Raw genomic sequence first — 20,841 nt, 5'->3', positions numbered from 1 at the left:
GATTGGACATACCCAGGGATGGTGATGGAGGAGTCTCGGACGTTGGCTGAAAGTTGTGATTCTTTGAGTAGGACTCGTTGAGTATGATTATGTCAGGTTGTTGCTTGACTACTCTGTGGGGCAGCTCTCCCACTTTGAGCACAAGTAAGTGAGCAGGACTTTGCCGCGTCGAATGGGTGAGGTTTTAGACCACACCTAGAGCACTGTTAGCAGTTCTGAGACACCACACCTTAGTAACCATATGTAGAATAGGGTGTACCTGTAGGTTTTAGTAAACATTATTAAGAAATATAACATGTGAAATTGTATGTTAAAAGCCTGTATAAAATGGCGAATGTCTTAGAGAAAAGCAGGATGGACAATTATGCCAACCTGACTGAAACTGCTGTGTTTTCAATTACTGAAGTAACAGAATGCAGTGCTAAGTTTATGGAGACTGGTGGGGACGAGGAATTTAGTAATATTATGCTTAAAGATACAATACTAGAGAAAGAGATAGGAGTTGGGGGCATCCTTCATCGGTACAGCTATAGGATGGACAGATTGTTTAGAAAACATTTTTTTAAATGTTCTGTGAAAAGTGAACATCAAAGATAAGGGTACTTTGTTGTGCACAGAAAGTGACCTAGTGAGATTAACAAGGTCATAATATGGCTAACGAGGGAAGCATTACTTTTAGCAGATGTCAGAGGGTTAATTTCTACCCCGTGGGCAAAACGAGCGGAAAAAGGGTATAAAGATACAGGTTTTGAACACTGAAAGTAGCGCGCACCACGTAACCAGAAATTGATAGGAGCTTCAGTCAGCAGAACACAGCAAGAACCCAAAGACGCGAGCTTCAGTCAACAGAACACAGCAAGAACCCAACGAAGCGATCTTCAGTCAACAGAACACAGCAAGAACCCAAAGAAGCGAGCTTCAGTCAACATAACACAGCAAGATATATCAGGATACCACACCGCAGTCACTTGGAAGGAACACCAGGGTTAAACGAACAGACTGTGACTATCTTCTTGTTCAGTATTGCTTCTTTCTACTGGAAGTTTAATGCTTAATAATCCTGTTTTATTATACACAATATACCTGTACCCAGAGTGGTTTGTGTAGTCATGGACAAATTATTATAAGAGCTTTTGAAAGCTACACATATATTGGCCTTGAAGCGAGTGCAGTGTAGGTTTACCAGCATGAAAACCGGACTCCAAGGGTTAAATTAGGAGGAGAGGTTACACGAATTACGGTTGTATTCTCGATAATTTAAAGATTAAGGCGAGATTTGATTGAAGTTTTCAAGATAATAAGGGGAACAGTTAGTATAGATAGAGATAAACTATGTCCACTGCTTGGGGAGTCCAGGACTAGAGGCTATAGTCTAAAAATTAGAGCCAGGTCTTTCAGGAGTGAAATTTGGAAACACTTCTACACGCAATGGGTGGTAGAAGTTTGGAACTCTCTTCCACAAACGACAATTGATGCTGGATCAAATGTTAATTTTACATCTGAGATTGATAGATTTTTGTTCATCAATGGTATTAAGGGATATGGGCCAAAAGCGGGTACATGGAGTTAGGTCGCAGATCAGCCATGCTCCCAATGAATGGCGGAACAGGCTGGAGGGGCTAAATGGCCCACTCCTGTTCCTATGTTGTATAAAGTTCTGCTTAGACCACATCTGAAGTACTGCGTCCAGTTCCGGGTACCACATCTCAGGAATGTTATATTGGCCTTGGAGCGGGTGCAACGCAGATTGACCAGAATGATACCGGGGCTGAAAGGCTTAGATTATCAAGAGCAGCGGCACAGACTAGGCTTGTATACTTTTGGATATAGAAGATAAAGATGTGATATAATTAAGATTGTTAAGCTACTGTCAGTTCCGCTCTGTAACACACTGACCTGTTAACTGTTTCCAGATATTGTCGCTCATTTTCACCATTGGATGTGCTGCAGTCTGCTGACAACAGGCAGTTAAACTGAGCAAGATTTCAGGCCTGGCGGTGAATGCTGCTCCTGACGGATTTCTCTGTCTCCAGGCGCTGGCCGGGATTGGAAAGCTCTTGTGTCACACTAAGTAAAGCTAGAAGTCAGCAATATAAGATAGTGACCAATAATTCCAATAGGGAGTTTATGAGATAGTTATTTACTCAAAGTACGCGCTACCATAAGTAATAATTGAGGTAAATAGCATTGATGCATTTCAGGCGGAGTTAGATAAGTACATGAGGGAGACAGCAATAGAAGGATATGCTGAAAGTTAGATGATGAGGGCTGGGAGTAGGCTCGTGTGCAGCATAAACGCCGGCAGAGACCAGTTGTGCCGAATGGCCTTTTCCTGTGCTGTACATTCGCTGCAAAGTGTCTGAAAGGTTCAGAGACCCGCACCTCCTTTAGGCTCCAGAATTTATGCAATTATTATCGAGAAGCCTCTTAATAGCCTCGCGTCCTTGTATCTCACCACCTCTGATGGAAGGTCAAGCTCCCCACAGAATCAATCCTGCCCGAGCCGTCATCGCGGGGTTCTTTCATTTTGCGGTTTTGAAACAGGACAGAGACACAAATCTGTTTCCTTCATTGACCCTGTGATTCGCTATTCTGCGGGTATGAGAGAGAGAGAGAGAGAGAGGGAGCGATATGGACAAAGAGAGAGTCAGAGAGAGGGAAGAAGGAAAAGGGAGAGAGAGAGAGAGAGAGAGAGAGAGCGAGATGGACAGAGCGGGAGAAAGATATAGGCATCCTTGTCAACCTATTTAATTGCTAGCCCCTGCAGTTTGTAAAGATGATCAACGGAAGGACGTGTATTTTATCGCTTTGCCCGACTTCAGAACGTCCCAAAGCGCTTTACCGCCAATTGTGTTAGAACTTGGTGTTCCCGCCCTGGACTTGGGAAACTGCAGCAAATTCGCAACAGCTTCTTCCTCTCTTTTCCTCTCTCTCTCTCTCTCTCTCTCTATTTCTCTCTCCCTCTCTCTCGCTGTCTGTCTGTTTGTTTCTCTCTCTTTCTCTGCCTGAATCTCTTTCAGACGGTTTCCCTCCTTCTTTATAACTGAACAGCGACATGCATTCGCAGCCTGTCCCGGGGTGAGTTACTATGGGGAATCACTGGGACCACAGGCTCGCTGTAAGGTCTCCTCCTTAGATGGGAAGCCCGGAGAGAGAGGCTGACGTGCGCAATGTTGAAGCGGTGAATAATGGCACCTTCATTCGTAGTTACTTCTAACATTTTATAATGCTCTATTTGAGATGCTGTGCACTCCAATGACTCGCTATCTCTGTGCCTGTATCTTCGTTTCTCCCTCTGTGTAACTCTCTGTCTGTTCCTCCTTCTCTGTCTCTCTGTGTCCCTATTTCTGCCTCGTATTCTGTTTCTCTCCCTGTTGTCTCACTCCCTCTCTCTCTCGCTATCTTTCTATCTGACACAGATTCATTCCCTGTCTGTGGGCCTGTCTCTCCATCTCTTTTCTCTATCTATCCATCTCTGCGTGTGTGTGCAGCTGTGTTTGGATTTGTGTGTGTGGATCTCTGTACATATTAAAAGGACTAGACCATTCAGCCCCTCTACCATGTTCCACAATTCAAATCGGTCATGGCTGATCTGTATCTTAACTCCATTTTTGCCGTTAACTTTAATAACCTTGCCTAACAACAATCTATCGATCTTAGTTTTGAAATTTCTCTGCTATCGCTTCTCACTCTGTCTATTTGAATTGCTCCGCAGGTCAGGAAGTTTTTGCAGGGAGAGGCTTTAGATGCTCAGACTGGAAGGAAGTTTAGAGTGGTGTTCCCCAGGGGTCGATAGTAGGACCGCTACTCTTTTTGATGAAGATTAATGAACTTGGGTATAGAGGGCATAATTTCAAATTTTGCAAATAATACGAAACACGGTAATGTGGTAAACAGTGAAGACGATAGTAACAGACTACAGGAGGACATATACAGACTGGTTAAATGGGCAGACACGAGACAGATGACATTTAACGCAGAGAAGTGTGAAGTGATATATTTTGGTAGGAAGAATGAGGAGAGGCAAAATTAATTAAATGGTACAATTTTAACATGAACAATTATTTACTTTAATCAGCTCCCTCTGGAGATCACTGGCCCCGAAACTGGTCAGAAAGCTCCCCCCTGCATTTTCTTAACCGCCTCTAAATGGTACAATTTTAAAGTGGATGCTAGAACAGGGAGACATGGGGTGTGCGTACACAGATCTGTGAAGTGGTCAGGACACGTTGAGAAGGCTGTTAAAAAAGCACGTGGGATCCTTGGTCAGGCCTCAGCTGGAGTATTTTCTTCAATTCTGGTCACCACGCTTCAGGAAGAAAGTCAAGGCCTTGGAGAGAGTGCAGAATAGATTTACTGGAATGGTACCAGGGGTGAGGGACTTCATTTATGTGAAGAGACTGGAGAAGCTGGGATTTTTCTCTTTAGCGTAGAGAATGCAAGAAGAGATTTGATAGTAATGTTCAAAATTATGAACGATTTTGATAGAGTTCATCGGGAGAAAAGTTTAAAAAGTCATATTAAAGGTGATAAAACCTCGCTAGGCACGGATGGGGGTCGAACCCATGATCTTCGGTTTACGAGACCAACGCCTTACCACTTGGCCACCGCGCCGTCGGTGGTACCCTGGCTAGCAAATTCTGAATTGTTTCAATTAGGTTAAAATAGCACAGGCACAAATGGACGAAAATAAAGCAGGATAGTGGAGCAGGCAACTGATCCGCCTCATTTGCATGAATACTTCCATAAAACCTTTCACAGAAACATTGAATCATACATCACAGAAGGAGGCCATTTGGCCCATCGTGCTCTTGAAATCGCTATCCAATTAGTCCCAGCTCTTTCCCCATACCCTGCAAACATTTCTTCTTCAAGTATTTATCCAATTCCTTTTTAAAAGTAACTATTGAATCTGCTTCCACCACCCTTTCAGGCAGAGCATTACAGATCATAACAACTCGCAACGTAAAACAAAATCTCTTCATCTCCCCTCTGGTTCCTTTGCCAATGAGGAAAAATTGGATAGGCGGAGTTGATTTTTTGGAACAGTAGAGGCTGATGGGAGACTTAATTGAGGGGTATAAAGTTATGAGGGGCCGAGATAGAGTGGATAGGAAGGGCCTATTTCCATTAGCAGAGGGGTCAATAACCAGGGGCACAGATTTACAGTAATTGGTAGAAGGATGATCTATGGCACCGTGATGGTATAGTGGTCAGTACTCTGTGTTCTGTTTGCAGCAACTTCGGTTGGAATCCGAGTCACGGCACAACTTGCTTTACATCTTCTGTCCCTTGTGGCACCTGCTAATAAAACTCAGAGAATCATCATTATTTATTAAAGGAAGAAATCTGTCTTGTTGGTGGTGAAAACCTATTTATTCCTTCTAAACCCCGCTCTCTCACATTCCTCTGCCTTATTCTCCATAATTCACACTCGACTCTTCCAGCTTTTTCTCCCTTCCACAACCATTAGCCCTTCTTCACTTTCCTCCTTTCATTTCATTGTCATTTTCCTGCGGTATTCCCTTAATCTGACATTCACTTTTACCTACTTAGTGTCAGCTGTGGCTCAGTGGGAAGCACAGCTGCCTCTGAGGCAGGAGGCCGTGGGTTCAGATTCCTCGTGCAGGGAATAGAATATATAAATCCAGGCTGCTCCTCCAGTGTAGTACTGAGCGAGTGCTGCACTGTCAGAGGTGTCATCTTTTGGATGTGATGTTAAATCGAGGCCCCGCCTGCTCTTTCAGGTGGATGTAAAAGATCCCATGGCACTATTTCGAAGTAAGAGCAGGGGAGTTATTCCCGGTGTCCTGTCCAATATTTATCCCTCAATCAACATAACAAAAACAGATTATCTGGTCATTATCACAATGCTGTTTGTGGGAGCTTGCTGTGCGCAATATGGCTGCGGCGTTTCCCACATTGCAACAGTGACTACACTCTAAAAGTACTTCATTGGCTGTAAAGTGCTTTGAGACGTCCGGTGATCATGAAAGGCGCTATATAAATGTAAGTCTTTCCTTTACTTACGACGTTAAATTTTCTCTGCCACCACCGCTGTTCCTGAGGGCACATGTCCCATTCGCACCATTGCACATTAGTACCTTGAAACTAGTCGATGCATTAAATCTGTGGGACTGCTCGACAGACAAGCACAGCGAATGCGGGGCCTTTGGAAGGACAGGGACCCGATTGTTCACGAAATTTCCTTGGGGAATCTTGTGATAGAGTGCCTGTTAACTGAAGAACTGGGTTTTTTTTTCATGCTGGTTGGCACTTTTCCCAAAACTGTTGAGGTGCGTGTGTGACAGGCAGCGCCACCTCGCTGCGATCGATGGTTTAAGTGTGAAATATTGGCCCACTGGTGCGGTGCAGTAAGATCGAAAGCATTCCGCTTTAATCTTAACAGGTCTGTTGAAGTGCGTGATTGAAACAAGTAAAGGGTAAGTGAAAAGAGCGGTAGAGGGTGAAAGCCGCGATTACAGGAGGTTGGCCATAACTGAAAGGTTTCTGAATGCCCGTGGCATGGGACGCTGTGTTCTTTATGAAGAGCGGGAGCAGGAATAAAGCTTAACAGAAATAAGATGTACAGACTTGGTGCCAATCAGAAAACTGCGCTGGTCTAAGGTCGATAAAAAGTTTGAAATTAAATTAATTGTCAAAGGATAAAGTTAACCCTTGTTTCCAGCTCCCTCATCATTTGCTTTTCCCATTAATCTTTCAAGCGGTGTAAAGCCTGTGTAGATTGGAGTTCGCTCTCAGCTTCTCCCATCGATTTGAAAATGAAACAGGAGGAGGCGAGGATTGCCCCAAACAGCAGAGCTGGGCACTGACTCTGTTTATATTGCTGCAGGAGATGTTCTCTTCCTCTAAAGATTCCCCTCACCATTAAAACGCTTGTTATATCTCACAGCCTGTAAATGGACGGTTTTATGACATGTTGGAGAGCTTTCAATCAAACAGATTTTAATAACTCTGCCAAAAGACGTGGTTAGGACTAGAACTGATAAGATATCGATCACACAGTTAACATCAGAATCAGGCTCATTGTCCAGTGAGGCAGGAAACTGCGAACAGGTTGGAAGGGAATGTAGGATTGAGGCACGGAAGGGAGGAAAGAGATCTCGATTCGATCTTCATTCCATTACAGCTGGATGAAATATTAGTTTGAGAAAGTAGGAGAATTTTTACCAAACAGGGAGAGAAAAGATTGTGTAACTTGGGGACTGTAACATTTTCAGGTCCCGTATCTCCCAACTAGATTAGCAATCCCTCGCCTTAACCTTTCACTAACCTCGATCTACCTTTATTATCCAAAAGGAATCATCCAAAAGTCCCTTTTATTTCAGTATTTCTGTTTCCAAACGGTTGAAACAACCTTTAAATAAAGTCCATTTACCTCATGTCCTGTCCGTGCTTCCAGATTGACAATGTGGAAAATGTGGAGCAGACTTCTTGAAAAAAACGGATTCACATTTTTACCTCACAGTTTCGGCAAATCTGTGATTGAATTTCCGTTTTTATTAATAAAATTGCTGTTTTCTTGCGAAATACTGAACACAGGCTCTGCACTGATTTTCTGGCAGTTGTTATTTGAAGACTTGTGGAATGTCTCCCGGCCGAGGAAACTAGTTCTATTAAAAAGTCTCGCATTAATTGATATAAATCCCCTAAGCGAGAATCACAGCCCAGACCAAAGAGCCGCTGATCCTGCTCTGAGTGTTTAATCTCAGCAATGACGATTTCACTGGTTTGGAGATATGTAATTTGCTACGAATTCATAAAATTGAAAAGAGCCGCAGCGATCATCATTACAATAAATTAAACCCTCCGATATTTAAGAGGAGTGTAAGATGTTGAGAACAGCATCGAATATTGTGCAGGATAATGAAAATAAACAGCAGGAATATTGTGCTCTGCTCCCACATGACATAGATCAGCCTCAACCTCTGCTCCCTGCCAGTCGGCTGCTGAGACCTTGTCTCTAGATTATAAGCAGATTCTAGGTTGCAGATAAATATTCAGGGTAGAGCCTAAACACAGTGGGTGGGTCCAAATATATAAAGCAGTTATTTTAGACCAGCGACCTCGTTACAAATTATATATTGCTCAAAGGCATCAATGTATGAGTATGACATTAAATGTGTTTAAATATAGTGGGGGGATTTAAAGCAGATTCGGGGCCAGTGACTTCCAACGTGATCTTTCCTGTGACTCTCTTGCCTCTCTCCCCCCTTCCCCCCACACCCTGCAGGTTTTTATACCTTGTTTTAAATCTGCTGCTCTGGGCCAGTGCATTCCACAGTCTCACAACCCTTTCTATAAATACCCATTCATTGCTTGACTTCTCTGTTTATTAGTTATGAATCACCTTGAGGTGCAATGGTGGCTTTTGTGACGTCAAATTAAAAAACGGCCGATTGGAAACACGTTGGGGTCAAAGTTTCTTTTTGCACAGAATTGAACCTAATTCATTCAAGATGAAATATTGTATTTGCTGCATCACAACAAACAATATCTTGTTATGAATGTTAGCTCAGTAGTTCCCCAGTGTCAGAGGAAGAATTTTCTGACCCCCTCATTTATTTAATGTAAGACACAAACACAGGTATTCATTAAGAATCAACTCACAGATTGATACTGAGACAAACGCAGTGAGAGATACAGACAGCATCAGGACACAAGGCGGACAAGAGAGATGGATAAATAGAAAACGGCCTCAGACTCCAGCAGTCAGTGACCAGTAGGTGATAGGTATCAGTGAGTGGAGGTAAGCAGCGGAGGCATAATTTGGCTTTGTGGCTTAGTTGGTGAAAGCGCCTGTCTAGTAAACAGGCGATCATGGGTTCGACTCCCAGCGGGGCCTTTTTTTTCTTCTTTATGACTCTCCAGGGGTGAGTTTATTCTCGTGTGAAGGGGCTACAATCCGTTTAAATGTGACTGCGGCTGCATTAGTTCCCACTCTGGATAAAGGCTCCAGTCGCTGTGAGACACATGTCGAATTGAAACACTGTCATAATTTCTGGCGGTGCTGATTTCGGACTTCTCCAAAAATCCATCTTTTCTAAGCGGTGCCGTGCGTTACTTTCCTGTGGACAGTGCAGAAGAACAGCAGCTAGTGTGTGGCGCCATGTTCATATTGTGGTCAGTACCCTGTGTTGTACCCACAGCAACTTCGGTTAGAATCCCAGTCACGGTATAACTCGCTTTATATATTTTGTTCTCTGTGGCACCTGCTGATAGAACGCAACAAGAAATCAATCATTACTACATGAAACAAATATTATTTGTTGGCAGTGAAAACCTATTTACTCCTTCAAAACCCCGCGCTCTCACATGCCTGAGCTTGATGTTCCAGATTTCAAACCCAACTCTTCTCCCAGCTTTTTCTTCCTTCCACAATCAATAGCCTCCTTTTCTTTCCTCCTTCCATTTCTTTACCACTTTCCTGAGGTATTACCTTAACCTAACATTCACTTTCAACTACTTAACTTCAGCAAACTTAAGTTTACTCTGCGACAATCGTTGTTCCTGGGGTGACATGTCCCATTCGCACCAATCTCAATTGGTGCTTTGAAACCAGTCGATACTTTCAAGTCTGCGGAACCGCTCGACAGACAAGCATTGCGAAAGCAGGGCCGGCCTTCAGAAGCAATATAGCCGGATTGCACACGGAATTTCGTTGGCCTAATGGATAAAGCGTCTGATTTCGCTGCTGATCGTAATCGGGATTGTTGTCAGTCATGGATCATTCTGTGCCTATTTAAAATGGTTGAGCTCACAGTCCCGGATCATTCTGCATGTTAGTCTTTTTTAAAGGAAGGCGATTTCAGCTGCGACGACCTTGTCCGTTCTATCTCCCACACTTCTGCCCTCACCCCTGCCCCTCCCTCTCGGAACCACGATAGGGTTCCCCTTGTCCTCAGCTTTCACCCCACCAGCTTCCACATTTAACGGATCATCCTCCACCATTTCTGCTACCTCCAAAGTGATCCCACCACCAAACGCATCTTCCCCTCCCCTTTCAGCATTCTGTAGGGACTGCTCCCTCCAAGACACCCTAGTCCACTCCTCTATCACCCCCAACAGCCCTTCCCCTTCGCCTGGCACCTTCCTGTGCAAGCGCAGGAGATGTAACACCTGCCTCTATACCTCCCCCCTTCCCACTGTCCAGGGCCCCAAACACCTTTCCAGGTGAAACAGCGATTTACTTGTACTTCTTGCAATCTAGTATACTGTATTCGCTGCTCACGATGCGGCCTCCTCTACATTGGGGAGAACAAACGCAGATTGGGTGACCGCTTTGAGGAAAATCTCCGTTCAGTCCGTAAGGGTGACATTGAGCTTCCGGTCACCTGTCATTTTAATTCACTGCTCCATTCCCACTCGGACCTCACCACCCTTGACCTCTTGCATTGTTCCACGGAAGCTCAACGTAAACTCGAGGAACAGCACCTCTTCTTCCGATTAGGCACTTTGCAGCCTTCCGGACTCAATATCGAGTTCAACAATTTCAGATCATAAACTCGGCCCCTATTACATTTTTACTTCTATTTTTTTCTACCCCTTTGTTTTGGGTTTTCCCTTCCCCACCTTTCCTTGTTTTTCTCTCTCCCACATGGCAGCTGTCTCTCATCCTGCCAACGCACTTCACACCTAATCTGAGCTGTCTTTTGTCTCCACTGTCCTATTACTATCTCGTCTGGTTTTGAATACCTCTTAATGTCTCTTTACTTCATTTGTTCTATCGCAGCCCTGCCTTCGATCTATTTAATTTCCTTTCCAGTTTTGAAAAAGGGTTCACCCGAAACGTCAACTCTAATTTCTCTCCACGGATGTTGCCTGGCCCGTTGAGTTTTGCCAGCATTTTCTGTTGTTATTTCAGATTTCCAGCATCTGCAGTATTTTCCTATCGTACGAGTTGTTAAGGTGTTGTGTTCGAAGTTGCATTGGGTTTCCCTGCGCAGGTGCAAACCCAGCTCACTTAATTCGAAATATATCAATCTTTTTTGCTCGAATTCTTTGAGGATGTAACATACAGGGTGGATAAAGGGGAACCAGTGGATGTAGTGTATTTGGACTTCCAAAAGGCATTTGACAAGATTCCACACAACAGATTACTGATCAAGATAAGAAATCACGGGATTGGGGGTAATATACTGGCATGGGTGGAAGATTGGCTATCTAACAGAAAACAAAGAGTTGGGTTAAATGGTTCATTCTCGGGCTGGCAATCAGCAACTAGTGGTGTTCCGCAGGGGTCAGTGCTGGGACCCCAACTCTTTACAATCTATATTAACGATTTGGAGGAAGGGACCGAGTGCAACATATCCAAGTTTGCCAACGATACAAAGATGGGAGGGAAAGCAGTGAGTGAGGAGGACATAAAAAACCTGCAAAAGGACATAGACAGGCTAAGTGAGTGGGCAGAGATTTGGCAGATGAAATATAATGTTGGAAAGTGTGAGGTTATGCATTTTGGCAGAAAAAATCAAAGAGCAAGTTATTATCTAAATGGAGAGAAACTGCAAAGTGCTACAGTACAAAGGGATCTGGGGGTCCTGGTGCATGAAACACAAAAAGTTAGTATGCAGGTGCAGCAGGTGATCAGGAAGGCCAATGGAATCTTGGCTTTTATTGCAAGGGGGATGGAGTATGAAAACAGAGAAGTCTTGCTGCAGTTGTACAGGGTATTGGTAAGGCAACGCCTGGAATACTGCGTGCAGTTTTGGTTGCCATATTTAAGAAAAGATATACTTGATCTCGAGGCGGTTCAGAGAAGGTTCACTCAGTTGATTCCGGAGATGAGGGGGTTGACGTATGAGGAAAGGTTGAGTAGGTTCGGCCTCTACTCATTGGAGTTCAGAAGAATGAGAGGCGATCTTATCGAAACATATAAGATTGTGAGGGGGCTTGATCGGGTGGATGCGGTGAGGATGTTTCCACTGATGGGTGAGACTAGAACTAGGGGGAATAATCTAAGAATCAGGGGCTGCCCTTTCAAAACTGAGATGAGGAGAAACTTCTTCACTCAGAGGTTGGTAAATCTATGGAATTTGCTACCCCATAGAGCTGCGGAAGCTGCAACATTAAATAAATTTAAAATGGAGATAGACAGTTTCCTAGCAGATAAGGGAATTGGGGGTTATGGGGAGAGGGGAGGGAAGTGGACGTGAGTCGAGATTCGGATCATCCATTATCCTATTGAATGGCGGAGCAGGTCCGAGGGGTCGTATGGCCTACTCCTGCTCCTACTTCTTATGTTCTTATGTTCCTAAATCCACTCCTTTATATGAGGTGTTGTGCTGGATTTGCTCACAATCCTACCCACAACTACTTAACGACGGCAAACTTTTTCTTCTCTGTTCTGAGTTTGACATCAAAGCGAGCATTTTTGACAGACCCTCACCTGAATTAACAGAAGGCCTTTTGTACATTTTCAACATTGTAGATCTGGGTGCACGGGCAGCACAAATGGTGAAGCGGACTTTCTTGCAGATTAGTTCTGTTTGGATACAAAATGTAGTAAACGAAACAGTTAATCGGAGACGAGGTGGCCGATTGGCTAAGGCGATGAACTGCTAATCCATTGTGCTCTGCACGCATGGATTCGAATCCCATCTTCGTCGTTTGTGTTAAATATTTGACAATTTCAGCTCTTTTGACATTCACCTTTAACGTCATGTCCAAATTCAACTTTTCCTCCCAAGCCTGCTTAATTTAGCTTATGAGATGTCTCAATTTACCAATATGTACTTTAAAGGGAAAACACTTGTAGGTCTATGGAGACTGGGACTAATTAGATAGCACTCTCAGAGACAGCTTACTTCAGTACCGTCAGAATCTGAGATATCGCTACCTAATGAGTTTCACACTTATATGTTGGCAGCTCGTTTGTCTAGTGGTATAATTATCAGTTTAGTTGTATCACAGCAGAATTGCGATAAATCCCAGCTTCAAGTTCTGGTCGAACCCCACTAGTTTTTAGTCAAAACTCAGCTTCTTACAGCCAATCGACATTGTAGAAAACATAAATACTTTCCATTAAAGACATGTGATTTCGCGTCGGTTTTACCCTATCTTTCTAAATCCCAGAGCTTCACAGGAGCAACTGAAAACAAACCAACTGTGTAAAGTTAAAGGGTCCATCTTTGTGTTTCATTGGACGTCTTACACCCGTGTTCGATTCTGGCCAATGCAGGACCATTAGATTTTGCTTCCTGCACCCATGAGCTCGCCTGAATTGGGATAAACATACATTCAGCGTCAATCTTCTTGAAACACCTTCTGCCTTAATATTAGACAGTGCTGCTTTGTCTAGCGCTGAAAGGATGTGAAAAGTTGGCTTTTGAATTGGTCCCACGAGTGCCGAATTCAAAACACCATGCAACCCACCTCAAATCCCAAAATATTACTGCAGCTTCGGGCTCTAACTGCCTTTAACCAAATCCTTCCTCCCAATCCTTCTCCTTTCTCGCTCGGGTCTCAGCGTCTCCCTCCTTGTGGAAGCTCGGAGCTGTTTCCTGACGTTTGTCCCACGGATGTGATGGAAAGGATTTACCTTCCTTAACTCAAATAATTACTCTTTTCCTTGAAAGCAGAATGATGGAAAGTTTAATAAAATGTCTTTTTTGTGCTGCGTTTCAGGAAACTTCTTTAATTTAAGATGTTAATCAAAATACTTAATAAGAATACGTGCATCCGCAGCACTTTGCTTTTGTATTTCAGTAAGAAGCTCACCATTGCAATTAGTCGGGTATCGAACCCATGTATCTCGCAATGCGGGCGCGAATTTTGCCCCTGAACCACCAACGCTTACCAAATCTAGAGCTTCAATTGTCCAGTCACATTCTTGTTTCTGATAATAAAAGGATAAAAGACAATGCAAAATACTACAGTGTCAGGAAATGAAATTATTCAGAAAATGCTGTAAACACTCCGCAGGTCCGGGATCAGCTGTGGAGAGGGAAACACAGGGTTAATGTTTCAGGTCGATGAGCTGCCCTCAGATCCAAGGTTTACACCAATCATTTCAAAAAAAGGCTGGTAATTTTATTAACATTGATATTTCCATGCTCTGGTGAGTGTGGTTTCCAGAAACAGTATTGTTTTGTTGCTTAATATCACAAATTATACAACAAAGCTGGAAGCCCACGCCTGAAACGTCTGTTTATAAACAGGCACTTTAACCAACTAACTCATGGAGCCAAAGCATTTTCCCTGGGTTACAGGTATTGCCGGTCCCTCTGTTCTCACTTATCTTTGATTCTCCATCTATGAGTTGTTACTGAATCCGTGAGTTTGTGCTGCTTTGTGGGTGAGCGGCAGACTAGAAGAGATGTCCTGCTCGCTCTCCCAGATTGACAATGTGGAACATGTGGAGCAGGCTTCTGGAAACAAACGGATTTACATATTTACCCCACAGTTTCGGCACATCAGGGACTGAATTCCCGCTTTTAATAATAAAATCGCGGTTTCTTGTTATATACTATACACAGGCTCTGCGCAGTATTTTTGGGCAGTTATTATTTCAAGACTTCTGCAATGTCGCCAAGCTGAGGGAATTGGTGATGTTTGACCAAAAAGCAAGAAACTCGTCCGGGATCTCTCGCATTTCAGTCAGTGGAATTCCCTAAGGGAAAGTAATTTGCTAATTTTGAAATTGTGCCCTGTACACCCAAGTCCAAGTCATTACTATATATCAAGAAAATCGGTGGTCCCAGTCCCGATCTCTGGGGAACACAACTGTATATCTTCCTCCAGACTGAAAAACAGCCAGTCACCACTACTCCCTGTTTCACTGTCACTTAGTCAATTCCGTATCCATGCAGCCACTGTCCATTTTATTGCATGGTCTTTAACTTTGCTGGCAAACCTATTATGTGGCACTTTGTCAAACGCCTTTTGGAAGTTCATATGCAGCACGTCAACCTCATTGTTCTCATCAACCCTCTCTGTTACCTCATCAAAAGCAACGTAGAAACTTACAGTGCATAAGGAAACGATGTGGTCGGCCGTGCTTGTGCTGGTTATTTTGTCCCACATCCCACGTTTTGTGCGTAACCCTATCAGTAAATCTTTTCTTCATTTAGTAAAAGTTAACGTTTTGATTAAGGGATTGCGTTCCATCAGCAGGCGCCGCAGAGAACAGGAGATATAAATCAAGCTGTGCCATGATTCGGATTCAAAGCCGAGGTTGCTGCGGCCACAACGCAGAGTATTAAATATTATACGATCACGGCGACACACATTAGTTGCTGGAATTCTGTCCTGACCACAGTAAAGTCACACACGGCACTGCTTAGAAATGGTGGATTTTTCGTAAAGAGGCTAAAATAAGGTGATTTCTGAATCCGTGAGTTTGTCCTGCTTTTTGGGTGAGCAGCAGGCTTGAAGAGATGTCCTGCCCGCGCTCCCAGATTGACAATGTGGAAAATGTGGAGCAGGCTTCTAGAAATAAATGGATTTACATTTTAACCTCACAGTTTCGGCACATCTGGGACTGAATTCCCGCTTTTAGTAATAAAATCGCTGGTTTCTTGATATGCACTGGGCACAGACTCTGCACAGTTTATGTGGCAGTTTTCATTTTAAATTATGTTCAATATCGCCAAGCCGAGGGAATTGTTGATTTTTGACTAAAACGCGAGGAGCTCATCCGGGATTTGAATCTTCTCCTCTCGCATTTAGAACAGCGAAATTTTCTGCGTGAAAATCGTACCCATAGATAACATCTCTCTCTGTCTTTGTCTCTTAGACTCTCTGTGTTTTACCCTGATGGACTTCTCAGGTTTTCTTGAACGGCCGAGGCTGATCTAACCTGCAACACCAGCAGAAAAGGGTAAAGAAAGAAATAATGATTGAGACGGCAGGGGAAGTGATATACCTATCAATTCCTCCAATAAAAGGCGAAGAGTTACGAAGGTGACTAAAGGTTTTTATTGACTAAATAACAGAGCCCACTCTCGTGGGTGATCCGATCCAAGCAGGAGGAATACCAGCCAGTCGCTCACCTTTATACCTGGCCTGGTGGGTGGAGCCAAGGCGGAGTCGGCAGTGGTCATCCCAGGTATAGCAGTGTGGCAAGAGGCGACCTCGTACCGTGATACAATAGTGGTCAGTGATACAGTTATAACGAACAGTGGTGAACAGTGCTAACTACTAACAGTGATACGATAGTGAACGTGGTTTACCACATTCACCCCTTGTTTAGAATTAAGTCCGGCGGGGTGAAGTGTACTACCAATTCTGGTAGGTCAGTCTGTCCGGAGGCTTCGTAAGCCTCTCCGATCGCCGCAGCGGTGGTGTTGCCTTATCCGGTGCTGGTGCCTTATCCGGTGTTGATGCTGGTGTTTGCGTGGTCGGCGAGGGCTCGTGGGGTTCCGGCATGCCGTCTACCTGGACTGAGGTTGGGGGGGGTGGTGGCGGTGTTTCCGGATCGGCTGAGGGTGCGAGGTCTCGTAGGGAGACAGTGTCCTCCCGCCCGTCTGGGTACGCCACGTAGGCGTACTGGGGGTTGGCGTGCAGGAGGTTCACCCTCTCGACCAGGGGGTCCGTTTTATGGGTCCTCACGTGTTTCCGCAGCCAGACCGGCCCCGGGGCGGTCAGCCAGGTTGGTAGAGTGGTTCCCGTAGTCGACTTCCTGGGGAAAACGAACATTCGTTCATGGGGGTTGGTGTTAGTGGCCGTGCAAAGTAATGACCGGATGGAGTGCAGCGCTGTCGGGAGGACTTCTTGCCAGCGGGAGGTTGGGAGGCCCTTAGACTTTAAGGCTAAGAGGACGGCCTTCCATACCGTCGCGTTCTCTCTTTCCACCTGACCGTTACCTCTGGGGTTGTAGCTGGTGGTCCTGCTTGCTGCAATACCTCTCTCTAGGAGGAATTGCCGGAGTTCCTCGCTCATGAAGGAGGAGCCCCGGTCGCTGTGTATATAGTTCGGGAACCCGAACAAGGCGAAGAGGGCATTCAGGCACTTAATGACCGTGCTACTGGTCATGTCGGGGCAGGGGAAGGCAAAGGGGAAACGGGAGTACTCATCAACGATGTTGAGGAAGTACACATTACGGTCAGAGGACGGGAGGGGCCCCTTAAAGTCGATGCTCAGGCGCTCGAAGGGGCGGGTGGCCTTGATCAGGCTTGCTCGGTCCGGCCTATAGAAGTGCGGTTTGCACTCCGCACAGGTCTGGCAGTTCCTGGTCATGGTCCTGACCTCCTCGATGGAGTAGGTCAGGTTGCGGGCCTTAATGAAATGGTAGAGTCTGGTGACTCCGGGGTGGCAGAGCTGGTCGTGGAGGGTCTGAAGCCTATCGATATGCGCGCTGGCGCATGTCATTCGTGAAAGGGCATCAGGGGATTCGTTCAGCTTGCCTGGCCGGTACAAGATCTCATAATCGTAGGTGGAGAGCTCGATTTTCCATCTCAAAATCTTGTCATTCTTGATTTTGCCCTTCAGCTTGTTATTAAACATGAAAGCCACCGAACGCTGGTCGGTGAGGAGGGTAAATCGTTTGCCTGCCAGGTAGTGCCTCCAGCGCCGTACTGCCTCCACGATCGCCTGGGCCTCTTTCTCGACCGACGAATGTCGGATCTCGGGGCCCTGTAGGGTCCTTGAGAAGAAGGCCACTGGCCTCCCCTCCTGGTTTAGGGTGGCGGCTAAGGCGAAGTCGGATGCGTCGCTCTCCACCTGAAAGGGGATGGACTCGTCCACTGCGTGCATCGTGGCCTTGGCTATGTCTCCCTTAATGAGGGAGAAGGCCGCGCACGCCTCCTCCGTGAGGGGGAAGGAAGTGGCTTTCAGGAGGGGTCTGGCTTTGTCCGCGTAATTGGGTACCCATTGGGCATAGTAGGCGAAAAGCCCCAGGGTTCTCCTAAGTGCTTTAGGGCAGTGGGGGAGGGGTAGCTCCATGAGGGGGCGCATTCTTTCTGGGTCGGGGCCGATGATTCCGTTCTCCACTACGCAGCCGAGGATGGCAAGGCGCGTGGTGTTAAACACGCATTTCTCCTTATTGTAGGTGAGGTTCAGCCGTTGGGCCGTACGGAGGAATTTCTCCAGATTCGCGTCATGTTCCTGCCGGTCGCGGCCGCAGATAGTGACGTTATCTAGGTAGGGGAATGTAGCCTGCAGTTCGTTCTGGTCAACCATCTGGTCCATCTCCCTTTGGAAGACCGAGACCCCATTAGTGACACCGAAGGGGACCCTAAGGAAGTGGTATAGGCGCCCATTCGCCTCGAAGGCGGTATACTGGCGGTCCTCAGGGTGGATAGGGAGTTGGTGGTAGGCCGACTTCAGGTCGATGGTCGAGAATACTTTATACTGTGCAATCTGATTGACCATGTCAGATATGCGGGGGAGGGGGTATGCGTCCAGCTGGGTATATCTGTTTATGGTCTGGCTGTAGTCGATGACCAGGCGGTTTTTATCGCCGGTCTTTACGACTACGACCTGGGCACGCCAGGGGCTGCTGCTCCCCTCGATAATGCCCTCTTTCAGGAGGCGCCGCACCTCAGAGCTAATGAAGGCTCTGTCCCCGGCGCTATACCGCCTGCTCTTGGTAGCGACGGGTTTGCAGTCAGGGGTAAGGTTAGCAAACAGAGAGGGTGGCGGGACCTTGAGGGTGGAGAGGCTGCAGGTGTTACGCGGTGGGCGGTTTAACGTTTGCTGGTTGTTGACTGTGAGTGGGGGGAGGGGTCCACCGTATGCTAGGGTTACGCTTTGGAGGTGGGATTGGAAGTCCAGCCCTAGTAGGACGGCAGCGCAGAGATGGGGGAGGACGAGGAGTTTAAAGTTTTTATACTCCGTGCCCTTAACCGACAGGGTCACGACACAGTAGACGCTGATGTCCATGGCGTGGGACCTCGATGCCATCGAGATTCGGCTGCGCGTTGGTAGGACAGAGAGGGAGTAGTGGCTCACCGTGTCTGGGTGGATGAAGCTCTCCGTGCTTCCGCTGTCGAACAGGCAGGTCGTGGCGTGGCCGTTCACTTTGATGTCCATCATTGACTTGGACAGATGGTGCGGGCGGGCTTGGTCCAGGGTGACGGAAGCTAGTGTGTAGCTGAGCGAGTCGTTGTCATCTGCGGGCGAGGCGGTCGGGCGTGGTGAGTAAAATGGCGTCTCCCACGAGGTAGGGCCCCATGAGGCACTATTGGGGTCGGTTGCCTTAATCAAAGATGGCCGCCCCCATGACTCATGTGTGGGGATGCTGGCCTCAGTTGCCCTAAACAAAGATGGCCGCCCCCATGACTCATGTGTGGGGATGCTGGCCTCAGTTGCCCTAAACGAAGATGGCCGCCCCCATAGTTCGCATGCGGCACTGCTGGCCTCTGAGGATCCGCTCCTGCAGGCCTTGGAGAAGTGGCCTTTCTTCAGGCAGGTTTTACATATGGAGTTCTTGGCTGGGCAGCGCGACCTCGGGTGCTTCTCCTGGCCACAAAAAAAACAGCCGGCGGCCCGATCGCGGATGCCCGATGTCGGGGCCGGTGCCGGGGGTGGCGGGGCCGGTCGGGTCCGGGACGCCGACGCAGAGGTAGGTCCCGGGGGCGGCGCTGGGAAGGGTGCTGTGGTAGGGGTCGGGCCCGAGTCCCAGGGTCACGAGCAGTACCTGGTGAATGCTTCCTGATCTTGGTGGGCCACTTCCAGGGAGATAGCGAGGGTTTCAGCTTTTTCCATGCTGAGGTCTTTAGCTTCCAGCAGTCTTTGCCGTGAGTACTCGGACCGTAGGCCTTTCAGGAATGCGTCGCGGATATTATCTTCAGTATTTTCGGCTGCCGACACCGATTTAAAGTCACAGTTCCTGGCGAGTGCATATAGCGCCTGTGAGAATTCGGCTACTGATTCTCCTGGCTGTTGCGGCCGTGATCTTAGGAGGTGCCTAGCGTACATGTAGTTTACCGGGGTCCGGTACTTCTGTTTCAGCAGGTTGATGGCGGTCTCGTAGGTAGTCATGTCCTCGATGAGAGTGTATACTCTCGGGCTCAGTTGTGCCTGCAGGACACTTAGTTTGGATGCCTGAGGGACGCTGGATTCTCTCAGGTATGATTCGAAGCAGACCAGCCAGTGTTTAAAGTCTGCGGCTGAGTTTGCTGCTCGTGGGTTCAGGTCCAGATACGGCGGTCTGAGGGCTCGCAGCCAAGCTGGCTGGTGTGGCTGTGCTCCTGGGAGCTGCGCTGGTGGCTCCTCCGCCGGTTGTGACTCGTTGTCGGACATCATTAAATTTAGTCAATAAAATTGATATACCTATCAATTCCTCCAATAAAAGGCGAAGAGTTACGAAGGTGACTAAAGGTTTTTATTGACTAAATAACAGAGCCCACTCTCGTGGGTGATCCGATCCAAGCAGGAGGAATACCAGCCAGTCGCTCACCTTTATACCTGGCCTGGTGGGTGGAGCCAAGGCGGAGTCGGCAGTGGTCATCCCAGGTATAGCAGTGTGGCAAGAGGCGACCTCGTACCGTGATACAATAGTGGTCAGTGATACAGTTATAACGAACAGTGGTGAACAGTGCTAACTACTAACAGTGATACGATAGTGAACGTGGTTTACCGGCAGGGGAAGTAATTCAGGAAAGTTAAAAATGGACTTTCAAGACGAATCTGGTGAAGTGAGGCTATTATTGTTGACTTGAAATATTTCGTGTATCACTTGATATCATGGATCATTGTATTAGAAAGTGGGATTGGATGGTCAGAAGTGGTCTGAAAGCTGTGGGTGGCAGCGAAATCTAACGGCTTCGTTTCCAGCGGCTCGTTGACCTCGGGGTTTTGATTCTCGCTTAAGTACATAAGAACATAAGAAATAGGAGCAGGAGTAGGCCATTTGGCCTAGTGAGCCTGTTCTGCAAT

General features: G+C 46.6%; 1 non-coding gene across 1 annotated transcript; it reads right to left on the bottom strand.

Annotated features, from left to right (window-relative positions):
- Positions 1-4,542: 4,542 nt before the first annotated feature.
- trnat-cgu (transfer RNA threonine (anticodon CGU)) lies at positions 4,543-4,614 on the bottom strand. Its single transcript has one exon. It is a non-coding gene; the product is annotated as a tRNA-Thr (tRNA).
- Positions 4,615-20,841: the final 16,227 nt, after the last annotated feature.

The sequence above is a fragment of the Somniosus microcephalus genome, unplaced genomic scaffold (assembly GCF_052327205.1).
Source record: "Somniosus microcephalus isolate GS21.2 unplaced genomic scaffold, FLI_Smic_1.0 unresolved_chr1, whole genome shotgun sequence".
NCBI classification, from domain to species: Eukaryota; Metazoa; Chordata; class Chondrichthyes; order Squaliformes; family Somniosidae; genus Somniosus; species Somniosus microcephalus.
This window is presented reverse-complemented; position numbering and strand designations above follow the sequence as displayed.